We start from the raw sequence: 24118 nt of genomic DNA on the forward strand, positions 1-24118 counted from the left end.
CGCCACTTTTCTAATTAAAACAAATTTAATTTAGTTAGTCTCTCCGCATAAGTCAGATTTTCACTCCCCTTTTTTCATTTGTTAGCTCTTCTCTGCACTTTTTCTATTTCCATACTGTCTTTTTTATCGAGTGGTGCCCAAAATTGTACTCCATATTCAAGGTGTGGTCTTACTAATGCTTTATACATTGACATAATTATGTTTAATTACCTTCCATCCATACCTTATTTAATGTAAGATAAGATCTTATTTGCCTTTGCAGCTACTGCATGACTTTGTGCACAATTGCTAAGCCTGCTGTCTTCAAGCACACCTACCAGTAAATCCTTCTCCATCAAGGATTGATATCATTTTATTATATTTAATTTGTAAGTAGCCTGTTTATTCTTTTTTCCAAATGCATAAACTTACATTTATGTGTTTTAAACGTCATCTGACATTTACCTGTCGCAATTTCCAGTCTATCTAAATCCTTCTGGAGAGAAATTACACCCTGCTCTGATTTTACTACCTTACACAATTTAGTGACATCAGCAAAGATGGAGACTTTGCTTTCTATGCCAACCTCACATAATTATTAAACAAGTTGAAATGCAGTGTTCCCAATTCCAAACATTGAGGTACTTCAATTAGAACTTTAGCCCAACCTGAAGAGGTTCCATTTCTGTCAACTCTCTGTCTATCCTTTAATCGATTTTCAATCCTGGTGGAAATATGTTTTTCCATACTAATTTCCTTTATTTTGTACAGTAACCTCTTGTGTGGCACTGTATCCAAAGCCTTTGTAAAAACTACTATAAGTAGACCACATCAACTGCATTACCCTGGTCTAAATTCTTACTTACCTCCTCAAATAAACTAGTAAAATTTCCATACTGACTATTACTAATAATTTTGTCATCAATTTGGTATTCCTAAATATTATCCCATACTAAACCTTCCATAAGTTTCCCCACCATTGAAATCAGGCGTACAGGTCTGTAATTCTCCGGTAGCTCCCCTTAAATAAAGGTACTACGTCTGCTATATGCCAATCTTGTGGTACTGAGCCTGTGGAAATGGAGTCCTTGAATATTAAATGTAATGGTTTTGCTATTACTGAACTTAGCTCCTTAAGAACTTTTGGATGTATACCATCGGGGCCAGGAGCTTTATTTACTTTAATTTTATCAAGCCGCATATGCAATTCTTCCTCAGTTAACCAATTGTTCATTAATATAGATGTGGTGGTTTCCTCCTGCGGCACTATTTTTGGAATTGATTATTCCCTGGTAAACACAAAGGCAAAAAATGGTTTTAATACCTCTGCTTTTTCCTTATCTCCAATAATTTGCCAGCCCATCTCAAACTGAAAGGGTCATATATTTTGTTTTCTATCTTTTGTTATTAAGGTACTTAAAGAACTTTTTAGGGTTAATCTTACTTTCTGTTGCAATCCTTTTTATATTTTACATTTTTGCTTATTTGATGGCCCCTCTGAAACTTTTGTTACATCAATACTATAATTCTAAGTTGGATTCCGTTTGTTGTTTCTTTGTATGACCGAAGCATCAAAATCTCAGAAACGGCACCACGTATCAAAAGGAAACTTTTACTGGACATTCTGCTGCGGATTTGTAGGTCAACGCAACTATTTTGAGCTTTCAATGTGACTCACCTCCCAAATTATGGACATTCTAAGTTTCCCTCGGCTGTCCAGCAAATCTGTTAGAGCAGGAACGGGGCGGGTGCGTGGCTACTAAAGGAGGGGGCGTGTCCTTGGCTGGATCGGGGCTGTATGTGTGTCTCTGGGTGTGTGTGTGATGGGAGATGTGCGGGGGAGATGTGCCAGCGGGAGGGGGGACATGTGCCAGCAGCAGGGGGAGATGTACCAACAGGGGAGGGGCGAGAAAATGTGCCGGCAGCGAGGGTACATGCCACAGCAGCGCGGGGAGATGTTCCGGCAGCGGGGGGAGGGGGGGCGGGGACATGTTCCGGCAGCGGGGGGAGACACATACAGACACACACACACACATATACACACACACACAGACAGACAGAGACAAATCTCACCCCGCACTACATCCAGCAGCGGGGTTGGGGGAGGGGGTGCGTAGGGGGGGCTGGGGAGATGTTGCAGCAGCAGGGGGGTGGGGGGTGGGGGGTGGGGAAATGTATTCAATATTACATTCCCCGTGCGAAGTCAGGCACAAAAGCTAGTTCCTTATAATTCTGATATGATGCCTCCATCTCTTTTCACTTTAAAAATCTAAATGCCTGCCTCTTCTTTTCACTTTCCTCCCTAACTGATTATTTAGCCACATTGGTTTAAATGAATTTATTGTATATGTATTACCAAAGGGAATAAACAGATAAGTGTACTTATCTAACAATGTTTTAGAGACTGACCATTTATTGTCCATATTTTCCACTTTAAATAATATGCTTAATGAACTATGCTACAGTATATAAAGCCCTTTGTTACTGTGAATTAATTATGTCTCCTGAGGAAGCTAGTTTGGCAAAACATGTTGAGTTCTGAGTTCTTGAAAGCATACAAATGATACAAAGCGATCGCCGGAAGTGGCATGAGATGCCGAAGAGAGCGGGTCTGCTTAGGTCTGATCGGGGAAGCAGCTGATATTGCTGCAGATTTCTTCGCAATTGTTGCACAATACTGATGTAGTCACGTCTTCATCTGCCCCCCCCCCCTTCCTTCTCACTATGTTGCTCCACAGGGGAACGACACTCCCCAGAATGCCCCAGGAGCTGAGGTCATGTGACACCGTACAGCCAATAGAGCTGCTAGAATCTCCTGAGGGGAGATTGGAACACTGGGAGCGCTTGAAGTGCAAGCTGACAGTTAGTTCAGTTGGAGCCAGGACTGAGATAGGGAAGATAAGATCTGGGTGTCAATGGCACCCAGACTAGGTAATTTATATCACCTGTGGTGTCCTGCAAGGCTCTGTTCTGGGGCCTCTACTCTTCCTACTTGTCTACTGTGCATGCGTGACCGGCACTTGCTTCCTAATTAGTTGCTTAGTTCCAAGATAGTTCCCAATCACCTAATTAGATTGTGGCTGCTTCCGGGAAACCCCTAGCTAGGGACATTTCCCCATTAGCTGTACATAGTTAGTTTATAGTGCCAGTGAAGATGCCATGTTGTGAAGAATAGCCTGCAGTCTGGGACCCGATCAAGGCATACATCATTAAAGACTATTTGACTATTTTATTGGTGGGACCATCCTGCTGGAACCCACCCCACGCAGAGGCGGAGGCTTCGCTGATGGCGACGTCGCTGGATCTCCAGGATCCCAGTTGTTAATTGGCCGCTCTGGGTATTGGAGTATCCGGCAGGTACCTCAGCTAAAGTGCACCAACGGTTCACGGGTAGCCCTACCATACACACTTTTGGGTGGGCCTTGAGATTGGGTAAAAGGACATCAGGTTATTGGTGCCAAGCACCCTTTGTACTGTGGGGACACTCACTTGGTCTAAGGGGGTTGGAAGTGTATATATGTATATTGTAATGTGTGTATATATATATATATATATATATATATATATATATATATATATATATATATATATATATACAATATATATATATATATATATATATATATATATAGAGTAGTAGTATTATATCCTGTTCAGAAAAACCTGTTATATTCTACTGGTGTCTGTTTATTATATTGTCCTTCACTGGGTTATCCCACATTGTTAAGATCACGCGCAGGTGGAGGTACTGTCGTCAACTGGATCAGGTACATCCCAGGCTCCCAGGTTCAGGCCTCCTGTGAGCCGCAGGTAACGCACCACATACACTGTAGACGCTATATCTCCCAGGGGGTGGGGGAAAATGCGTTACATTTGGAGGCGCTGCTGAGATCTCAGACCTTGGGTGTCCTACTCAGCAGCCAAATTAAGATCCCTCCCATTCGTCATCATGCAAGTACCCTCAAGACATGAGGTCCATGCCTGGGCCTTCAAGGTTCAAGAACCACCCAGCCACGTAGTCGCAGTAGGGAACGTTCCTGCTCTCCTGGACCAAATTAGTTGGGGATATCTGAGCTCAAAAACCAGGAGTCTGGGAGACATGGTGCAGTCCCAATGTAATTCCCCCCGCGAACCCACAAATAGTGCCTGCACATGGGGGGAGAATCAGGGAACCACCAGTAGCTGGGCCCCCCGAACTCCTGCAAACAGAAGGAATATATTTTCACCCCAAAAGCACACCTAAAACTTACACTCCCAAAATCTGGAGTTTCTACGATGCAGGGAACCCCAAACACCAATAAACAGGTCAGGTTTTTCTATGCTTTACAGGGGACTACCATAACCCACAAACCCAATACAGGTTCTGGGACATGTAGGCACTAACTGGGGTATGACAGGAAAATATATTTCAGCGCATGGGATCAATTTAAGGAGAGAACTTAATGTCTCAGAGGCCAAGGATTTCCAAATGAGGTCTCACTCTAGATGTGTGTGGTACAAACAGTAATTTAATAAAATAAAACAAAACAAAAACTTGATAAAACAGTTATTCCAGCTGGGTGCAAAAAAATTACACCAACACAAAAATGAATATTAAATTAAAAATAAAACATTCATCTTATACTAACCTGTTAAAAGAACCGGCGCTTGTTACTCTGAAAAGCACCCCTTACGTACAGTACCGGCAGCTTTTATTTGAACACTTCCCGCATGGCAGGATGCGTGCGGGAAGCGTGGTGACGCGGCTTGTTGCGGCACACTGTGACGTCACAGTCACGTGCGTGCCCGGCTTCCCCGGCTTTCCCGGCTTCCCCGACACCCCTGGAGTTTAAAGTGAGGTAAGCGGGGGTGCGGGGAAGCAGAGGGGCAGAGCAGGAGCCGGGTTCGGGGTCGGGAAGGGGGGCTAAAATGCGCCCGAAGTGGAGGGGGGGTGCGTGTAGGAAACGCGGCGGCGCGCGGTCTTGACTGGCGCCAGCCGGAGTAGATCCCGGCATGTCGCCGGCATTTGTTCAAATAAAAGCTGCCGCTACTGTACATACATTTGCATGCATATATATAACCATTTAAAATGTCTGCAATATTAGTGATGTCTGTGGTGAGCCTGTAAACTCCCAGGTGTTGCAGACAGAACCCAATGCAGATGATCACTAAATATTTGCCTCCACGGAAAAATCATATGAACATATTTTGTCAATGAAACCAATGAAGTCTAAATGATGGTATATATCAGTAAAAAAAATTGGTGAAAAAAGTAGTACTAATGAGCTTCTTCGTTTAGAGCATGCTACAAAAATAAGAGATAAGTTGGTGTAAGTGGTGGTAAGGATAGTCAATCTTTATATTTCTGTACTTGTAGTATATATGGCTGGGTAAGAGGGAAGAGGTAGGAGAGCAGTGGAAACACAGATCCCTTAAAGAGATATCTTGAACACTGTTTGCAGCTCTCACAGAGTGAAAGAATGGGCTACTGTGCATACACAGGTTAAGTATGTGCAGGTGTTAACCCTTCACCTGGAGTGTTGCTGGCTCTTCACACAAAACTTTCCACAGTTGTATTTGATCTCTCAGCAGAGAGATATTTTGGCTCCACTCACCCGGTGCAGGCTGCAGTTACCTGTACTGAGTATCTATGGGATACTACAGGTGGGAGCAGTTCCTCTCTGCTCCTTGTTGCCTCCGGCTTAAACGAGTGGTTTGCTGCACATGTCCTTGGGGTACTGCGACCCACCAGCTGCTCCACTTCCTCCTCTGCTGCCGTCCAGTGCAGTTCTCCGTCCGCAAGTGTCTTAGCGGTCACGTGATGTGCCTCCAAAAGGCGCTGCTAGCTTCGTGTCTCAGCGTTCTTGCGTCTTACTCCAGTCGGTGCAGGCTGCAGTTACATGTACTGAGTATCTGTGGGATACTACAGGTGGAGCAGTTCCTCTCTGCTCCTTGTTGCCTCCGGCTTAAACGAGTGGTTTGCTGCACATGTCCTTGGGGTACTGCGACCCACCAGCTGCTCCACTTCCTCCTCTGCTGCCGTCCGGTGCAGTTCTCCGTCCGCAAGTGTCTTATGTTACCTAGGGATCCCTGCAGCTACAGGAACACTTTTCATCCCGGTGCCTCAGTTTACTGTGCACACGCATATATGTACTTAACGCACTTTGTTAATAAAATATACACTTTAAAAACCTAAGTCTGCCTGCTATGGGAAATAGAGTAAAAAGCTACACGTTATTTTTCACTAGCCATATTAAACACACACTATTGCATAGACTTAGTACGCATTCTAAGAATCCACCAACAACCTTATATGTATGTTGGAGCACCTCAGAACCCCTAGACTGGTTCTGGGTGACCTGGGAATTTACTCGGTATCCCCATTAAACTAGGAACCCCTTAACTGTTTCAATGACACCTCACATCCCTATGCCCCTTTTACCTTTCTAGTCTGTGATGAAGTAGGGAATCCCCAGTGGTGAGTCGCGAAAGCGTTTTCAAGGGGAGAAATTACCTAGACAATGTGTCTACATGCATCCGTGAATCCGACCTGATTCCTTGGTACATTTTTAGGGGAACCAGCTAGCTAGGCACAGTCTGACAACATTTTCTCCGCAAAACCCCCCTTGAAACTCATACCACTGCTTGCTAGCACTCCAGGAAAGGTAGAAACACATCAAATACTGTATTACCGCACATTACAGGTCATGCATGTACAAACCCTGGGCTCGAGAGCTGACACTCTATAAACTCAACACACGGATCAGGGGTAACCAAACGAGCTTAAACCTTTATTTGACAGCCTGGCTACCCCCTACCGCCACACATCCTCATAGGCTGAACCGCCACCGTGACGTAGCCAGCGCTCTGTCAGCACAAGAAAAGACAAAATCATTGTCTTTACAAAATGTGGTCGCACATCGCATTGTGCCAGGGCGCACAGGCAGCTACTGGAGACAGCCCCATAGAGGGATGTACCTTGTGTGCACCGCACACGCGGTCACTGTCGCAGCCGCGGCCACTGGGGACCTTGTCTAAGGCAGGGGTGCAAAGAGAGGGAAGGATAGTATACAAAAAGGAGCAGGGCATGATGGATGAGAGAGCAAGGTGGTGAAGAAGGTACAAGAGACAGCAAGCCATTACAGGGAGGAGTGAAATGAAAGAATAATGTTGAATTAATACCCTTTCAGATTTCCTAGATCGGTGTACAGTATGCTATGCCAGGTACAGCTACTATGTATTTATGCGGTTATTCTGCTACATGTTCTATTGCTCTTATTCTGATACATTTCAAACTTTGGCTGAGAAAATTTACAGGTATATGAGGTACTGCTAAAATTTGGCTGAGGATAAGTATTCTGAAGCCAGGGTCACGTGGGAAGTGTGAATAGCCCCAGATAGCTTAACTCAGCCCCCTTTCCAAATCACGCCAAGTACTATAATTTTTCCTTCACTTTATTGGAAAAGCAGCAGTAAATACAGCTCTTGTAGATGGTGTGTAGTTGTGAGTTTGTAGTTAAGGGCAGGTAGAAAGAGATGGCCTTGCCATGGGAGTGTAACAGAGATGGGTGCTGTACTCACTGTGTCCTGGGTGGAAAAGGAAGTGAGGAGCAAGGGTCACACTAGAAGTGAGATGGGACAAACTACTGTCAGCAAAGACAGGGGGAGGGCAGAATAGCCCATTCTGAGAAGAATCTCAGAGGTTGCTATAGCAATCCACTGTTTAAGGCTTTGTAATGTAACGATAATGTTGCCTTTTCACAAGCAGCTAGCTGATAGGACAGGGAAAATGACAGGCAGCTAAATTTAGGGAGACATGAATCCTATTAGCTGCAAAGGGAGGCAGAGAAATATGAAATCCTGTTCCATGACAATAAGTCCTGCTTTTTATTTCTGAACTTTGGCTAAATGAAAGCATACATTTATTTTCCAAACACAAGTCTCCTGTCCTTACCTCTGCGTGTGTCCCCTAGAAGTAGTTTCAAGCTATAGGCGCTATACTAAAACTCCTGCTTTATCCTGATCTCATGTGACTGTATCCATTGGGATTATTTGACATGCTTATTTTGGTGATAAACTGACTTCACTATATAATTTTTTTCCTATTTTGAGTTGATTTTCGAGCACTCCCATATGGCATAAGTTGAACTTGATGGACGTATGTCTTTTCTCAACCTCATCCACCCCTATTAATTATGTAATATTTATGTGTACATTTATGAACGTGTTACGCTATTATAACTATTTCACTGATTATGCCATGGGTGGCAGTGCTTCTTATCTTTGTATAAAATCCAGTTTTGGTCAAATTGGTTTCTCAATAATTTGGGTCATGTAATTGTCTTTTAGTACCCCTAAAACCTTTCTTTTTAGTTGTAATACTAATCTCATTGCTCCAGTCTATCCGATAACATAAATTGTTCAGACCTTGAACGGTTAAAAAAAAAAGTGAAAATCAATTTTGTAATCAACCTATCAAGAGTCATTGACAGACGCATTCTGCAATAGATATACAAATAAAATGAGTGCGCTAACTACTACGGTCTACTGTATGAATAACCCAAATAAAACACCACTTGGTGAAGTGAAAAAATAATAAATATGCAACCTCTATATAGACCTGGCGTCTGCAGCTGTAGTAAGGGTAGAGGAACCCCTAGAGCAACTGTAAAAAAGAAACAAAAGCGCAAACGCACATAGTGAAGTATGCAAAGTAATATATATATATTGTTTAAGGGTAAGATATCTGCGTACATCAGATTAGAAAGTTACCAGCATTTCATGTACATTAACATGAGTGAGTGGAGATGATGCATCTGCCGCAAACCATCTGGGGATCTTCCTTAATGCAGCACGGCACACTCTGCAGCTGAGGACAAGCCTCCGTTTGAGTCCTTCTTTGGGTTACAGGAGTCCAGTTGAAGAGCTTCACTCGAGGGGAACTCCGTTCGTCTCTCCTGGTCTCGTTACCGGCTCCGTCGGCGATGGAGGTCAACAGCTTCTCAGGCAAGCTGTTACCTCAAAAGTCCCGTATGTCCTGGGTGATCGGCCGCAAAGTAAGGACGGCCGTAAAGTGAGGATGTTTTTACCGCACTGTCCACAATCGCGGGAAACTGCCTAGTATTTCGGCTCCACGCAATACCAGAGAGTAAAGCTAGCATACAGATAGGTTTTAAAATGTGATATAATGCTAAAAATTATCCAACGCGTTTCGAAGCGAAGGCTTCTTCTTCAGGGATACTAATACATTGAATAAATGTGGAATTTATACCCTGATACCATATCTGATAGGTCTGGCTTAATTGGAGCATTAGCCAATCGGTGCAGAGCACGGTGACTCCCACATGTGTGGGTTTAAATGGGTCAAATTGACCTACATGCCAGACAAGTTTAACTCCATCAGGTATGGTAAGGGTACAAGTACATAGAACACAAATAATAATCTTTATTAACCAAGGCACAATATTATTGAACAACCTAACTCATACAAATTACATGATTAAAATAGATAAAAATATATATATATTTATTAATGGTGGGATTTTCTGAAATGAAACAGACAAACAGTTAGTTTTCTAAAAGAGATAATACAGTTATTTTTATACTGTCCAGCAAGAATCAGTAATTCAGACAAAACTTATAGAGATAAAAAATGATTTATAGAGATAAAAAATGAAATCTATTTTCCGAGACAGATAGTAAATTTAATAAAGACACCAGAGGTCTATATTTTCATTAAGGCCATCTGGACCTAATGTTTCCAACTTTTGTATCCAATATGTTTCTTGGACTGAAACATCTTTTAGTCTATCCCCTCCTCGTCTGCTCTGAGGTATAAACTTTATCCCTTTATACAAGAGGGTTGAGGGATCCTTATTGTGATGGGTAGCGTAATGTCTACTTACACTATGGGTCTGTAGAGCATTCCTGATGTTTCTCACATGCTCTTGTATGCGGAGTTTTAAGCTACGTTTAGTGCGGCCCACATATTGCAGGCCGCACGGGCATTCTAATAAATAAACTACAAAACTCGTGTTGCAGTTTATAAAGTCTGTAATATTAAACACCTTATTAGTTTTATTGGACTTAAACGTATTACTCACTGGATGAAGGAACTTGCAAGTGCAGCATTTTCCACACGTGTAATTACCTAGTGGTTTAGTACTTAGCCAAGAATGGCCAGACTTCTGTTCTATATTTTTCCCAATATCACTTGGGAAACTCCGCGGAGTTCACTTGGGAAACTCCGCATACAAGAGCATGTGAGAAACATCAGGAATGCTCTACAGACCCATAGTGTAAGTAGACATTACGCTACCCATCACAATAAGGATCCCTCAACCCTCTTGTATAAAGGGATAAAGTTTATACCTCAGAGCAGACGAGGAGGGGATAGACTAAAAGATGTTTCAGTCCAAGAAACATATTGGATACAAAAGTTGGAAACATTAGGTCCAGATGGCCTTAATGAAAATATAGACCTCTGGTGTCTTTATTAAATTTACTATCTGTCTCGGAAAATAGATTTCATTTTTTATCTCTATAAATCATTTTTTATCTCTATAAGTTTTGTCTGAATTACTGATTCTTGCTGGACAGTATCAAAATAACTGTATTATCTCTTTTAGAAAACTAACTGTTTGTCTGTTTCATTTCAGAAAATCCCACCATTAATAAATATATATATATTTTTATTTATTTTAATCATGTAATTTGTATGAGTTAGGTTGTTCAATAATATTGTGCCTTGGTTAATAAAGATTATTATTTGTGTTCTATGTACTTGTACCCTTACCATACCTGATGGAGTTAAACTTGTCTGGCATGTAGGTCAATTTGACCCATTTAAACCCACACATGTGGGAGTCACCGTGCTCTGCACCGATTGGCTAATGCTCCAATTAAGCCAGACCTATCAGATATGGTATCAGGGTATAAATTCCACATTTATTCAATGTATTAGTATCCCTGAAGAAGAAGCCTTCGCTTCGAAACGCGTTGGATAATTTTTAGCATTATATCACATTTTAAAACCTATCTGTATGCTAGCTTTACTCTCTGGTATTGCGTGGAGCCGAAATACTAGGCAGTTTCCCGCGATTGTGGACAGTGCGGTAAAAACATCCTCACTTTACGGCCGTCCTTACTTTGCGGCCGATCACCCAGGACATACGGGACTTTTGAGGTAACAGCTTGCCTGAGAAGCTGTTGACCTCCATCGCCGACGGAGCCGGTAACGAGACCAGGAGAGACGAACGGAGTTCCCCTCGAGTGAAGCTCTTCAACTGGACTCCTGTAACCCAAAGAAGGACTCAAACGGAGGCTTGTCCTCAGCTGCAGAGTGTGCCGTGCTGCATTAAGGAAGATCCCCAGATGGTTGGCGGCAGATGCATCATCTCCACTCACTCATGTTAATGTACATGAAATGCTGGTAACTTTCTAATCTGATGTACGCAGATATCTTACCCTTAAACAATATATATATATTACTTTGCATACTTCACTATGTGCGTTTGCATTCTGCAATAGGCAAGGGAGAAGTGAGCAATGTTGTTATCAAAATAATGCCTTCTTCTGTGTTGTGCTAAAAATCCAGCACACAACGGGTTAAATTCATCTGGCGTTAATGTGACATTTTAAAGTGCCTGTTTCTCCTCTGTCTCATAAAGGTTATCAGAGTCAAATCAGATCAATATTAATCGGTCAAATGTATTGGTCAATAAATCAATTAACAAACAAGTTTACAGTGAAGTTGACAACCACTTCAGTAACTTCAAGGGAATTCCAAAGTGCGCTGGACAGAACAAGAAGGTATTGCCAGGAGGGCATTCCCCATGTCCTTAGAGGTGTACTAAATATACAGTAAGATATTTGGGATCTGATATAATTCACTAGGATAAATAATATAGCTGTAAGGATCTGAGATACTTGGCAGCGCAACAACAACAAGCGCTCCTGCGGATCCTCTGCCCACATCATCCCCCGTGGCGATGTGGCTGCTACTTGCTTGCTTAGGCACGCGCGTGAGTCCCGCGTCAACTTAAACACCAGCCCCGCTGGTTCCTCTCCCAGGCTCCACCCACGGTGTGACATCACGGGTGCGCAGCGTGCGCATACCTCCAAACAAACCCTGGCTTCTGCTCATCATTCCACACCTGCGCTGGACTCCCCCTCTGCCTATCACAACATTCGATACTGGTAACTCCCCTGCCTGCAGCCTTCCCATTGGTGCTGTTGTGCTATATATGCTCATCTCTCCCATCACTTGTTGGCTGAGCATAGTCTTTGTTACGCTGCTCTCATCGCCTCCCAAGCCCAGTCTTGTCTTGTCTCTTAGTTGCTGTCTTCTGTTACCGACCCAGCTTGCCTTTGGACTCCGCTCTTACTGACCCCAGCTATATATGACGACCCGCTTCTCTCCAACTCCGACCTTGGCACACGGACCACGACCACTCTCCTCTCTCCATCCTCGACTATGGCTAATAGTACCTGCAACAATCCGCATCTCTCCCATCCAAGACCTCAGCAAGTATACCGACTATCCGTACCTCTCCAACCCCGACCTGACTACCTCGACCAACCTACACTCCAGACATGCCCACGCAGCTGTGGGTAGTGTTAAATCTATTTCCCACCTCTGCTTTGTGGGTCCACCTTGTTTGTGGTGAGCACATCGTGACAATAGCGAAGTGGCATGTGAAGTCAGGCATTTTAAATGATACCAAACATGCCACAATATTTATGGTGCAAAGGTAAGATATTCGTTTGCCCCAACAAATTAGGAGCAGCCCTGGCAATACTGATTTCTATGCCTTTGGCACAATCATCCGAACGAAGTGATGTGGGTCACATTATTTTAGAGGTTACAGATATATAATTATGGGTATTTGTTTACTCTGAGCTATTTTGAGTTAAAAAAATATATATATATTCTCCATCATAAATGTAATAGGAGCTGAAAGAGGGGAGAAATAGGACACTCACAGGATGTTGGGCCTATTTGGTCCCATTGCATAGTTTCAGCATAAAATCCATGTTTTTGGGATATCAAATTAGAATTCTACATAGAGGGTATTTTTTGTCAATACACACATTCATTTTCTTATTTTCAACTTCAAGCCCTATTTGAAGGATCTGATATTGTTATGTGATAATGCAATTAGATTTTGTTTTTATCCCGTTATTTTCTGAAATTATCTGCATTTCTATATTACAGTATATGTTTTTTGTAACCAAGCACTGTACAACTTTTTCGTATATTAAATTTAAAATGCAATAAGTACACAGTTTTTAGGCTCTAATTTGAACCTAGTACCTTTTTAGAAGAGATCAACAGCATTTTACAGTACATTTGGTTTTTGTATTAATTACATATCTTTCCTAGTAAATAGGGACCAAAGACTCTGAAAGCAAGACCTGGAATTATTCTGGGTGGTGGTAGCATATTGAGGTGTAGTATGATGGTTTTTGGGGAGATATTAAACATAAGAGTAGGTTATCTAAGCTGAAATACTCAATATTAACAAAAGGGGGGCTTTAGAGATCAATGTTTTCATAAAACTAACTCACCACACACAGACTTGGAGGTGCATACAAACATACAGCCACAAACATTTTAGATTGATGCCCTTTTGCTTTACCAGTATTTGAAACTACCATACATATGTGTTGAAAATATTATGTGGGTAATTCTCTATAGTCCAAAGTGGCGATTTAAAATGTTTTAAGCAAAAAATCCCCAATGGTTCAATGGGGATTTTGGAACAGTAATTGGACGGAACGGCTGCTGCTTGGGATATATCTAATATGCCTCTAAAATGGATAGAACATGGACTATAAATAATTCCTTACTTGCTCAGTAAAGCATGGCTCCAAAAAATTGTAAGCTTAAGGCCGCCCTTATAGTGCGCGCGACGGATGATGTCACCGTCGGCGCTAGCGAAAGTTGTAATTCGCTTTTCCGGCGACGTTGCGGGCGACCAGGTCTTTGATTGTTTCAGAGGCTGTCACATGTTGCGACAGCCTCTGAAAAATAAAAAACCGGCTTCACAAATTCGCGCTGCAAGTGTTGCTCCCGGCGCCCCGTCACGCTTACAATAAGTGCACGCGACGGCGGCAAAACATTTGTTTTGCCGCGACATCGCGTCGCCGGCACTATAAGCGCAGCCTAGCAATAGAAGAGTCATAGTCATAGCACCTCCTGATTTAAAAAAAGACCTGCTTACAACAATGTTTGACTAAACAAATAAGGTCTTTATTAAAGAGGCTGTGATAGATAATATGCAAGGGACAATCACTTATTCTGGACAATAAACCATTCTCATGTACTCGTTTTGTTAGATTTTGTCAAACTGGCTTTGAAATTGGGTTTAAGTGTAAACGCCTTAAAAGTATAAATGTCAGATTTATCTGCTCTGATGGATATTTCTTGGTACATTTTACACAAAAACAGAATTCCATTTTGGGATAAAAAAATGGTATTAAACATTCTTGGTTTTTGACCTTGACATTCTGGGATTAGGGCAACACATATTCTAAATAATGAAGCAGATTAGTGAAAACAGGGTATTTATTGTAAGTATTTGGAATGTATAGGGTCACCTAATGGGCTAAATTTACTAGAGGCTGATATTGCTGCATAAAAACAATAATGTCATAAAAAAATAGGATTTCAGTAATTTATTCATAAGTGAGTTGCGATATTCTATCGCATTTGTATACAACAAAGCAATAACTCGGTCTTAAATAACGCAATCAATACAAATAAGAGTTAACTCATAGGAATCTGTGCTAATCAGCACTAGCAATACAATGGTGATGGGGGGGAGGGGGTGAGGCTTGTTTATTTATTTATTAAATATTTTACCAGGAAGTAATACATTGAGAGTTACCTCTCGTTTTAAGTATGTCCTGGGCACAGAGTTAAGACAAATAATACATGTTTACAACTACAGTTACATAGTGAGCAGGGTATACATTATATACAAGACATTGCATGCACAGTTAAAGATAATTTGTATTACGGGCGTATGAAACAATTACAGACCACATTAAAATGTGTGACAGCCTTAGATTTGAAAGAACTTAGACTGGTGGTGGATGTAAGAGACTCCGGTAGGTTGTTCCAGTTTTGGGGTGCACGGTAACAGAAGGAAGAGCGGCCGGATACTTTGTTGAGTCTTGGGACCATGAACAGACTTTTGGAGCCTGGTCTCAGGTGATAGGTGCTGCATGTGGTAGGGGTGAGGAGCTTGTTCAGGTAGCTGGGTAGCTTGCCCATAAAGAATTTGAAGGCAAGACAGTGTAGCCCCCTGTAAACAGAACGGGCTATATATCTTTCTCCTACTGTGGTAAGTCCTGTTAAGGGCAGGCGCCAGTAGTAATCATGGGTTTTCCCCCTTCACGCCCTGCCCTGAGTGATAGATGCAGGCCCCTGACTATGCTGCAGGCATGAGACAGAGGGGAGGTCCTGTTGACATCATGAGGGGTGGGGCTGACTCTATTTAGTAGCCAGTTCCTGTGAGGACGGGGCTCTTGTCTTTTGGGCTCTTGTTATGTGGAGTTGAAGGAGAGAGGTTCTGCCCTGGGATCTGAAGAGAGAGGCTAAGGTCCTATGAGTTTGGAGAGTGAGCAGAGATAGAGTGGACCAATGCCCCTCACCCTACTGAGGGGGTGAGGGGTGAATCTACCACCACCCAGAGGATACCCTCTGAGGTGGGTATTGGGGGTATTGAGGCCCCCCACAGACCATCCTGCAGGAGTAAAGTCTGGAGGAGAGGAGGAGAGGAGGAAGTCTGGTGTATCTTGGAGTGCCTTGGCATATGACCTGTCGTGTACTGCTGCTGCTGTGTGCCAGATAAGAGAATAAAGACACTGCTGATTTTACATAAGACTGTGTGATTCTGGAGCATTCACCCTGGGACCAGGGTTATTCTTCTATAAGGGTCCTACCCCATATCCCTGGGAAGTTATAGAGGATGGAGGCGCTGCATCACTAGGAGAATGGAGGTAACTACCCCAGAAGCCTGGTCCTGTGTCCCCAACATCACCGCGGGAAGCTGAGGCCCTCCTGTTGCCGGCAGGTACGCACCACCAAAGCACATGTAGCCGGCCCTCACTACACCCTAGATATGTTATCTGTGTCTGGGGGGGGGGGGGAATATGGGTTACAACAGGAAAGGTGAACTTTGCGCCTAGACACGAGTGATGACCAATCTAGTTCCTTGAGCATTTCGCAGTGATGTGTTAAAAGGCAGACAATGATTTAATCCCTTTGATTCTAGAAACTACCCTTGCATTGCAAATGAATTCCATGAGGCACCAATGGGGTTAACACACAGGTAGTCCTCGGTTATCCGACACAATGCGTTACTCAAAATGGCGTTGGATAGCGAAACGTTGTAAAGCAAAACACATTTTCCCATAGGAACACTGTTTAAATGAAAGGTTCCGTTCCTGAAGGCATTTTTAACACTAAAATACACCAAATATTTTACGCAGGTAATAAGATATGCAGCACACACATAAATGATATAGTGTAAATAATGTATTACATATATAATATAACATAATAAATAATATATTATATAGTATAATATAATATTATATGGTATAATATAATATATATATATATATATATATATACGCTCTTACGACGCTTTGCAACGTTGTGTATGTGTGTGTGTGTATATATATATATATATATATATATATATATATATATATATATACACACACCAAACACACAAAAAAGGGATGTTGCTCACATTATATATAAGTAGCTGAACCAGAACCTAAATATCACTGATTTATTGGGTATCAAAAATAAACCCAAAAGTAAATCAGAAATAAAGTAATATAGGTAAACTGTTCGTGCTGGGGAATAAGGAATAATATGAAACACACAAGAAAAGACTAAGACAATCCCCTAATATAGCACTCTAAAATATACCACAAAAATAATCAAAATAGAATTAAGCAAAAAGAACCGGATGCTCTGTCAGAGTAGAAAATTAAAAACATTTTATTAATTGAACAGCAATAAACACTAACTTAAAACATGAACACACTAATGGCAGCTCAAAATATACAGGCTATGACTCACTAAACGAAAAAATGAAATAAATGCTGACTAATGATCCAATAACTAAGATGTGTCTAAATAATAAATTAACACCAAAAAAAAGCTAATTGGTACAAAAAGAAACCCTTATAGTAAAAAAAACCTTGCTACATAATGTGAACTGCAACTACAGGCATAAAGAAAAATATGACATTTAATAAACCTATATACTGCTGCGGCACAGTTTATTCGAGCATTTGCCCGTTCTGTGCCGCAGCAGTAGCCTGGCGCGCGCCCGAGTGTGACGGGCGCGCGCCGAAGCAGCGGAAGAGCGCCCTCCGATCGGGGCGCTCTCCCTACCGCTGCCGAGTCCGCCGGGTCCCCCGGAACCCCCTGCCGCTGTCCCGCGATCGCGGGACACCAGGGCTCCCTCGGGGAGCCCCTGGACACGCGTGCAGGGGGCGCACGCTCCCGATGACGGGGGCCGCGCGTCTATGACGCGCGGCACGCCGAGGGGCGGCCACTAGCAAGCCGGGAGATTTCCCGGCTTGCGGTACCGACCACACTTCAATAAAGTGTGTCGGTAGTGTACACAAAGGTGAATATAAGACAAAAATATAACTTTTACCAAGGGAAAAACACAGGGGAGAAAAAAAGATATTAACAAGACTCATACCCTGGTCAGCAAATACAAAAAATGATAAGTGAATGAACAGCATGAATGCATGTAGTATCTATGGTCCTAGCACATAGGCAAACAGAGTCCAACCGTTTGAAAAAATGCAGAGTGCCAATATGCTTGAATAAATCAAACACACATGAGCATAGATCCCACAAGGAGCCCTGACTCCAAACAGGAGAGAGAATGATACTCAGCTGTCATGTCGTAGCAGAGGGAGTCAGTTCCTGGTAGTTTATAGCTCCAATGCGTGCTTGTGATGAAAAAAATAAGAGTCCATAGAAACCGCATCATGCAGTAAGAGTTATGCCAGGAAATAATAATATAAAGCTGCCAAAAGAAAACACTCTACGCGTTTCGTCCGTGGGTGGGCTTCATCCCGGAGTGATACAAACAAGTCGAGGTGAGCTAGTCTTTAAAGGATATCCTGTAATAGTCTGCACTGCCTTCCGAACATCACGGCCAATCACAAACACATGGCTTAATGGATGACGTCACATACACCGGTGCCTGCAGTAAGGTAATCGCTGCTGATACACCAGAAGAAGGGAAATCCCAGCCGGTGTGATTACTCCAAATGCCCACGCAAATGCGCATGAGCTACTCGAGCTGACATCTTGCTGTTTGTGCCACTAGTGACGTCATCGGACCGCGAGAGACTTAAATAAGCAGCATACCAAATTCGCAATCTATGCATTGGAAGGCACCAAAAGAGAGGCACAAATGTTAAACATAGAGATGCTAGTACAGCATGCAGAGGTTCCGACACATAAAACATAAGGAGAAAGCAAGAAGGAAACTGCAATAATTGTTATGATAAGCAAATAAAAAATAATAACCTAAAGATTAAAAAGATAAATAGTAAAACAGAATAGAGAAAACAGATAGTCCAAAAAGAGACAGCAGAGAAAGTATATTAGCTCAAGACATATAAGTAGAGATAAGGAAAAAGAGAGGCTTTTAGATCCTATTTATCTGCAAAACATATATTATATAGCAAGACACTTTTTACAGTGCCATGCCTCAGATAGTACTTGTATTTCTGCATTTGCCTTTGACAAAGTATCTTTGGGTATCAGAGGTGGGGATTTGGAGAAAGCCCTTCTCAAAAAGGAATGCCGTTGGATTGTCCTTCTCAACACTATGCAACCCAAGGGAATGAATGACTCCCTTGGTTTTGCTATGTTTTTATAGTATCTCACTGTCCCTTTTACATTTTTTAATACTGCTATATAATATATGTCTTGCAGATAAATAGGATCTAAAAGCCTCTCTTTTTCCTTATCTCTACTTATATGTCTTGAGCTAATATACTTTCTCTGCTGTCTCTTTTTGGACTCTCTGTTTTCTCTATTCTGTTTTACTATTTATCTTTTTAATCTTTAGGTTATTATTTTTTATTTGCTTATCATAACAATTATTGCAGTTTCCTTCTTGCTTTCTCCTTATGTTTTATGTGTCGGAACCTCTGCATGCTGTACTAGCATCTCTATGTTTAACATTTGTGCCTCTTTTGCTGCCTTCCAATGCATAGATTGCGAATTTGGTATGCTGCTTATTTAAGTCTCTCGCGGTCCGATGACATCACTAGTGGCACAAACAGCAAGATGTCAGCTCGAGTAGCTCATGCGCATTTGCGTGGGCATTTGGAGTAATCACACCGGCTGGGATTTCCCTTCTTCTGGTGTATCAGCAGCGATTACCTTACTGCAGGCACCGGTGTATGTGACGTCATCCATTAAGCCATGTGTTTGTGATTGGCCGTGATGATCGGAAGGCAGTGCAGACTATTACAGGATATCCTTTAAAGACTAGCTCACCTCAACTTGTTTGTATCACTCCGGGATGAAGCCCACCCACGGGCGAAACGCGTAGAGTGTTTTCTTTTGGCAGCTTTATATTATTATTTCCTGGCATAACTCTTACTGCATGATGCGGTTTCTATGGACTCTTATTTTTTTCATCACAAGCACGCATTGGAGCTATAAACTACCAGGAACTGACCCCCTCTGCTACGACATGACAGCTGAGTATCATTCTCTCTCCTGTTTGGAGTCAGGGCTCCTTGTGGGATCTATGCTCATGTGTGTTTGATTTATTCAAGCACATTGGCACTCTGCATTTTTTCAAACTGTTGGACTCTGTTTGCCTATGTGCTAGGACCATAGATACTACAAGCATTCATGCTGTTCATTCACTTATCATTTTTTGTATTTGCTGACCAGGGTATGAGTCTTGTTAATATCTTTTTTTCTCCCCTGTGTTTTTCCCTTAGAAAAAGTTATATTTTTGTCTTATATTCACCTTTGTGTATATAGGTTTATTAAATGCCATATTTTTCTTTATGCCTGTAGTTGCAGTTCACATTATGTAGCAAGGTTTTTTTTACTATAAGGGTTTCTTTTTGTACCAATTAGCTTTTTTTGTGTTAATTTATTATTTAGACACATCTTAGTTATTGGATCATTAGTCAGCATTTATTTCATTTTTTCATTTAGTGAGTCATAGCCTGTATATTTTGAGCTGCCATTAGTGTGTTCATGTTTTTAAGTTAGTGTTTATTGCTGTTCAATTAATAAAATGTTTTTAATTTTCTACTCTGACAGAGCATCCGGTTCTTTTTGCTTAATTCTATTTTGATTATTTTTGTGGTATATATTAGAGTGCTATATTAGGGGATTGTCTTAGTCTTTTCTTGTGTGTTTCATATATATATATACACACATACACAACGTTGCAAGCGTCGTAAGAGCGTTAGATAAGCCATTTTGGCGTTGTATAAATGAACATAGGTATGCATTGCATAGCGTTGGATAAGCCATTCGTTGTAAAACGAAGCGTTGTTAAACGAGGACTGCCTGTACAACATAAACACCCTACAAATAAGACACAAAGTATAACATTTAACATTTAAATATTAAGCTTTTAGGCAGTGGCCAACTAGTAATTGGCTGATCATGACTAGCGGTCCACTTGACTTCTAAGGGGTAATTTATTATAAGATCAAGATTATTTATATTATGTGTTGTCATCATATATTCTACGGCCCAGATTCACAGAGCTCTGTTAAGTCAGGGCTCATAACGTCATGCCATAAAAATCAGCAATGGACGTTATATCCCCTGAGGTTAACGCCAATCAACAAAGCTAATTATATGCAACAAAAGACAGGGGTGCCCAATGCTACATCAAATTGACAAAACATATATGGTAATAAGTACAAAGTTCAAATACTTCAATAATAATAATAATTACTTGGTTATTTAGTTAAACCCTTTGGCCAAAGCGTCGTAAGCCTGCATACCAAACCTCAAGGTATAACCAATAATGCCGGTCCTACACTACACTGTGAACCCTTCCTTTTACATCTGTAGGAGGGGAAACAACCATAATAGGTCCTGTTCTTGCAGCAAAGTGAAAAGACCTCCCCAATTAAAAAGGTGAGGAGGAGTGAGCTCTGGGGGGAGGTGCCACCTACCTCCATACAACTGTTACCAGTCAGAAATTGACTCACACTGTGTTTGTACTACATGTTGTCAGTTTGGGAGCATGGTGTACAGTTCTTGCCACACTTCTTGTATATAAAAAAAGTACATTTAGAAGCTAGAAAAAAAAGTTTCAAATAGTTCTATAATATACTGTAAGATAATAAGCCAAATCAGATCATATTTGATCCTTCTGTCTCCAAATCACCATTTGATGTGTCTATTTGACTAAATTCAACTTGTAACTCCTTGGTAAAACCCATATTTGATTCTTCTGTCTCCTAATCATCCCTTAATGTGTCTATTTGACTACATTTAAAGTAGCATTTTTTAAGTAGTATGCAGTGTGGAGTTGAACAGGGAGTTCAACAGGAGTGAAACAAGTGGACAACACAACACCTACTGGACCTGATCCTGGATTTGGAACTGTGCTAGAAAGGAGGTTATATCTATCCAGACTGCACATCTCAGCACTAAACTATTGCTTCCTTGCTGCCAATACTGTTTTTATTTGCTTTGACCTCACTTCTTTTCAAAATACGTGCTTCTTTCTATAATTCCCATTATGTCTCTAACGCTATTAATATATCTCCATCTCTCCTTTCTTCGCCACTTCTCAGCTCATTAACTCCTTTCTTACCTGCGCCCTGTCACTACACAGCTATATCCCCTGCACTAAAACACACCCCTACAAATCCTCATCACACAATCCCTTTCTATCCATGCTTCTCCTCCTTGCTTCAAGGGATATCTCTCCCAATCCTGGTCCCTGCCTTATTTCTGTATGCCCTCATCCTCGCCTTCCAAATACAACTTCTACTCCTTCTGTTGTCAACCCCTCTAACCTCTTATCCCTTCCCTGTCACCCTCCTCCTCTCTCCCTTTCTCCTGTGCCCTTTGGAATGCTTGCTCCCTTTCTAACAAGTTCCTCTCTGTGCATGACTTCCTTTTCTCTCATTCTCTGCTCCTCTTTGCTATAACTGAGACTTGGCCTTTTCCTCTCTCTGACCATCAACACATCTCATTTTCTCTCTCTCACTTCTCCTCTTCTCCACCTCCATCTACACCTCGCTTCTGCAGAGACCTGCACTCTATTAACCTACCAGATTTTGATTCCACTTTAAGCTCCTCCCTTTCCTCTCTCAGTTCTGCTCCAGACCTTGACAACCTGGTCAGGAACTACAACTCCTCTCTTGATCTACATGCCCCACTTTCTCTCTGCCGTTCTCGCCCTTCTAACCCCCAGACCCTGGCTAAATTCCCACATGCGCATACTGCGTTCCTGCACTCATTCCACTGAATGCCTATGCAGACTTCCTTCACTACAAATTTATGCTATCCTGTTTCAACTCTGCCTTCTCTCAAGCTAAACAAACCTACTTTTCTTCACTAATCAACACACACAAATCTAATCCACACTGACTCTTCTCTGTCTTTAACTCTGTGTTCTTCTTCCTCCATCTCACCTCAAGACTTTGCCAACTATTTAAAGGAAAAGGTGGAATCCATACATCTCGACATCCCCTCTGCATCCCCCTCCCATCCTACACCTCTTCCTAACGCTCCTCCTGCATTCCTTGACTCTTTATCTGCTGTCACAGAGGAAGATGTGTCGTTGCTGATCTCCTCTTATCCCTCTACCACCTGCCCTCTTGACCCCATTCCCTCCCATCTCCTAAAACCTCTTGCTCCTACTATAATTCCTATCCTCACACACATCTTTAACTCCTCTCTCTACTCTGGTACCTTTCCCTCTTCCTTCAAACATGCAACAGTTTTACCATTACTCAAAAACAGAAAACCTGTCTTTCTAACTATCGACCTGTCTCCATCCTGCTCTTTGCCTCTAAGCTCCTTGAGTATCTTGTATTCTTTCGCTTGCTCCATTTTCTCAACACTTATTCTCTTCTAGACCGTCTACAATCTGGCTTCTGCACTGCCCACTCCACTGAAACAGCCCTCACTAAAATAACTAATGACCTCCATGCTGCCAAAGACAGAGGTCATAACACTCTGCTCAAATTACTTGACCTCTCGGCAACATTTGATACTGTAGACCACCCTCTCCTCCTTCACATTCTCCATACTCTTGACATTCATAACAAAGCTCTATCATGGATCTCCTCTTACCTCTCCCATCGTACTTTCAGTGTCTCTTTTGCTAACACCTCCTCATTCTTTATTGATCTCTCTGTGGGGGTACCCCAGGGCTCTGTCCTGGGACCCCTTCTCTTTTCTCTTTACACACTCTCTCTAGGTGACCTAATCACATCTCTTTGGTTCAAATATCACCTCTAAGCTGATGACGCACACATTTACTTTTCTACCCCTGACCTTACATCTGCTGTACAGACTAAAGTTTCTGAATGTCTGTCAGCTATATCATCTTGGATGGCCATCCGCTGACTTAAACTTAACATGGCAAAAACAGAGCTCCTCATACTTCCTCCCAAACCTTGCCCTACTTCCTCCTTCCATTACTGTTGGAAGTACTATCATTGACCCAGTAGACCAAGCATGCTGCGTAGGGGTCACACTCGACTCCTTTCTCACATTCAAAAGGTAGCAAAAAACTATCATTTTTTTATCCGCAATATTACCAAGATACGTCCTTTCCTCTGTTGCTCAACTATAAAACCTCTGAAATAGACCCTCAATCTCTCCCATCTCGACTACTGTAACCTCCTGCTGTCTGGCCTTTCTTTCTCTCACCTGTCTCCTCTACAATCTATCCTAAATTCTGCTACCAGAATCCCTCTACTCTTTCCTATATCTGTCTCAGCGTATCGCTTGCTGAAATCCCTCTCCTGACTTTCTATCAAATCCTGTATCACACACTCAATTCTCCTCCTCAGTTTTAAAGCTTTACACTCTTCTGCTCCTCCTTACATCTCCGCCCTAATTTCTTGCTATACAACATCACGACTCTTGTGT

At 42.0% G+C, this 24118-nt stretch overlaps 1 protein-coding gene across 2 annotated transcripts in view; it reads right to left on the bottom strand.

Annotated features, from left to right (window-relative positions):
• F5 (coagulation factor V) overlaps window positions 1–24118 on the bottom strand; it is a 228769-nt gene that overhangs the window by 125377 nt on the left and 79274 nt on the right. The gene's annotated exons all lie outside the window — the stretch shown is intronic.

The sequence above is a fragment of the Ascaphus truei genome, chromosome 3, assembly GCF_040206685.1.
Source record: "Ascaphus truei isolate aAscTru1 chromosome 3, aAscTru1.hap1, whole genome shotgun sequence".
Taxonomy (NCBI): Eukaryota; Metazoa; Chordata; class Amphibia; order Anura; family Ascaphidae; genus Ascaphus; species Ascaphus truei.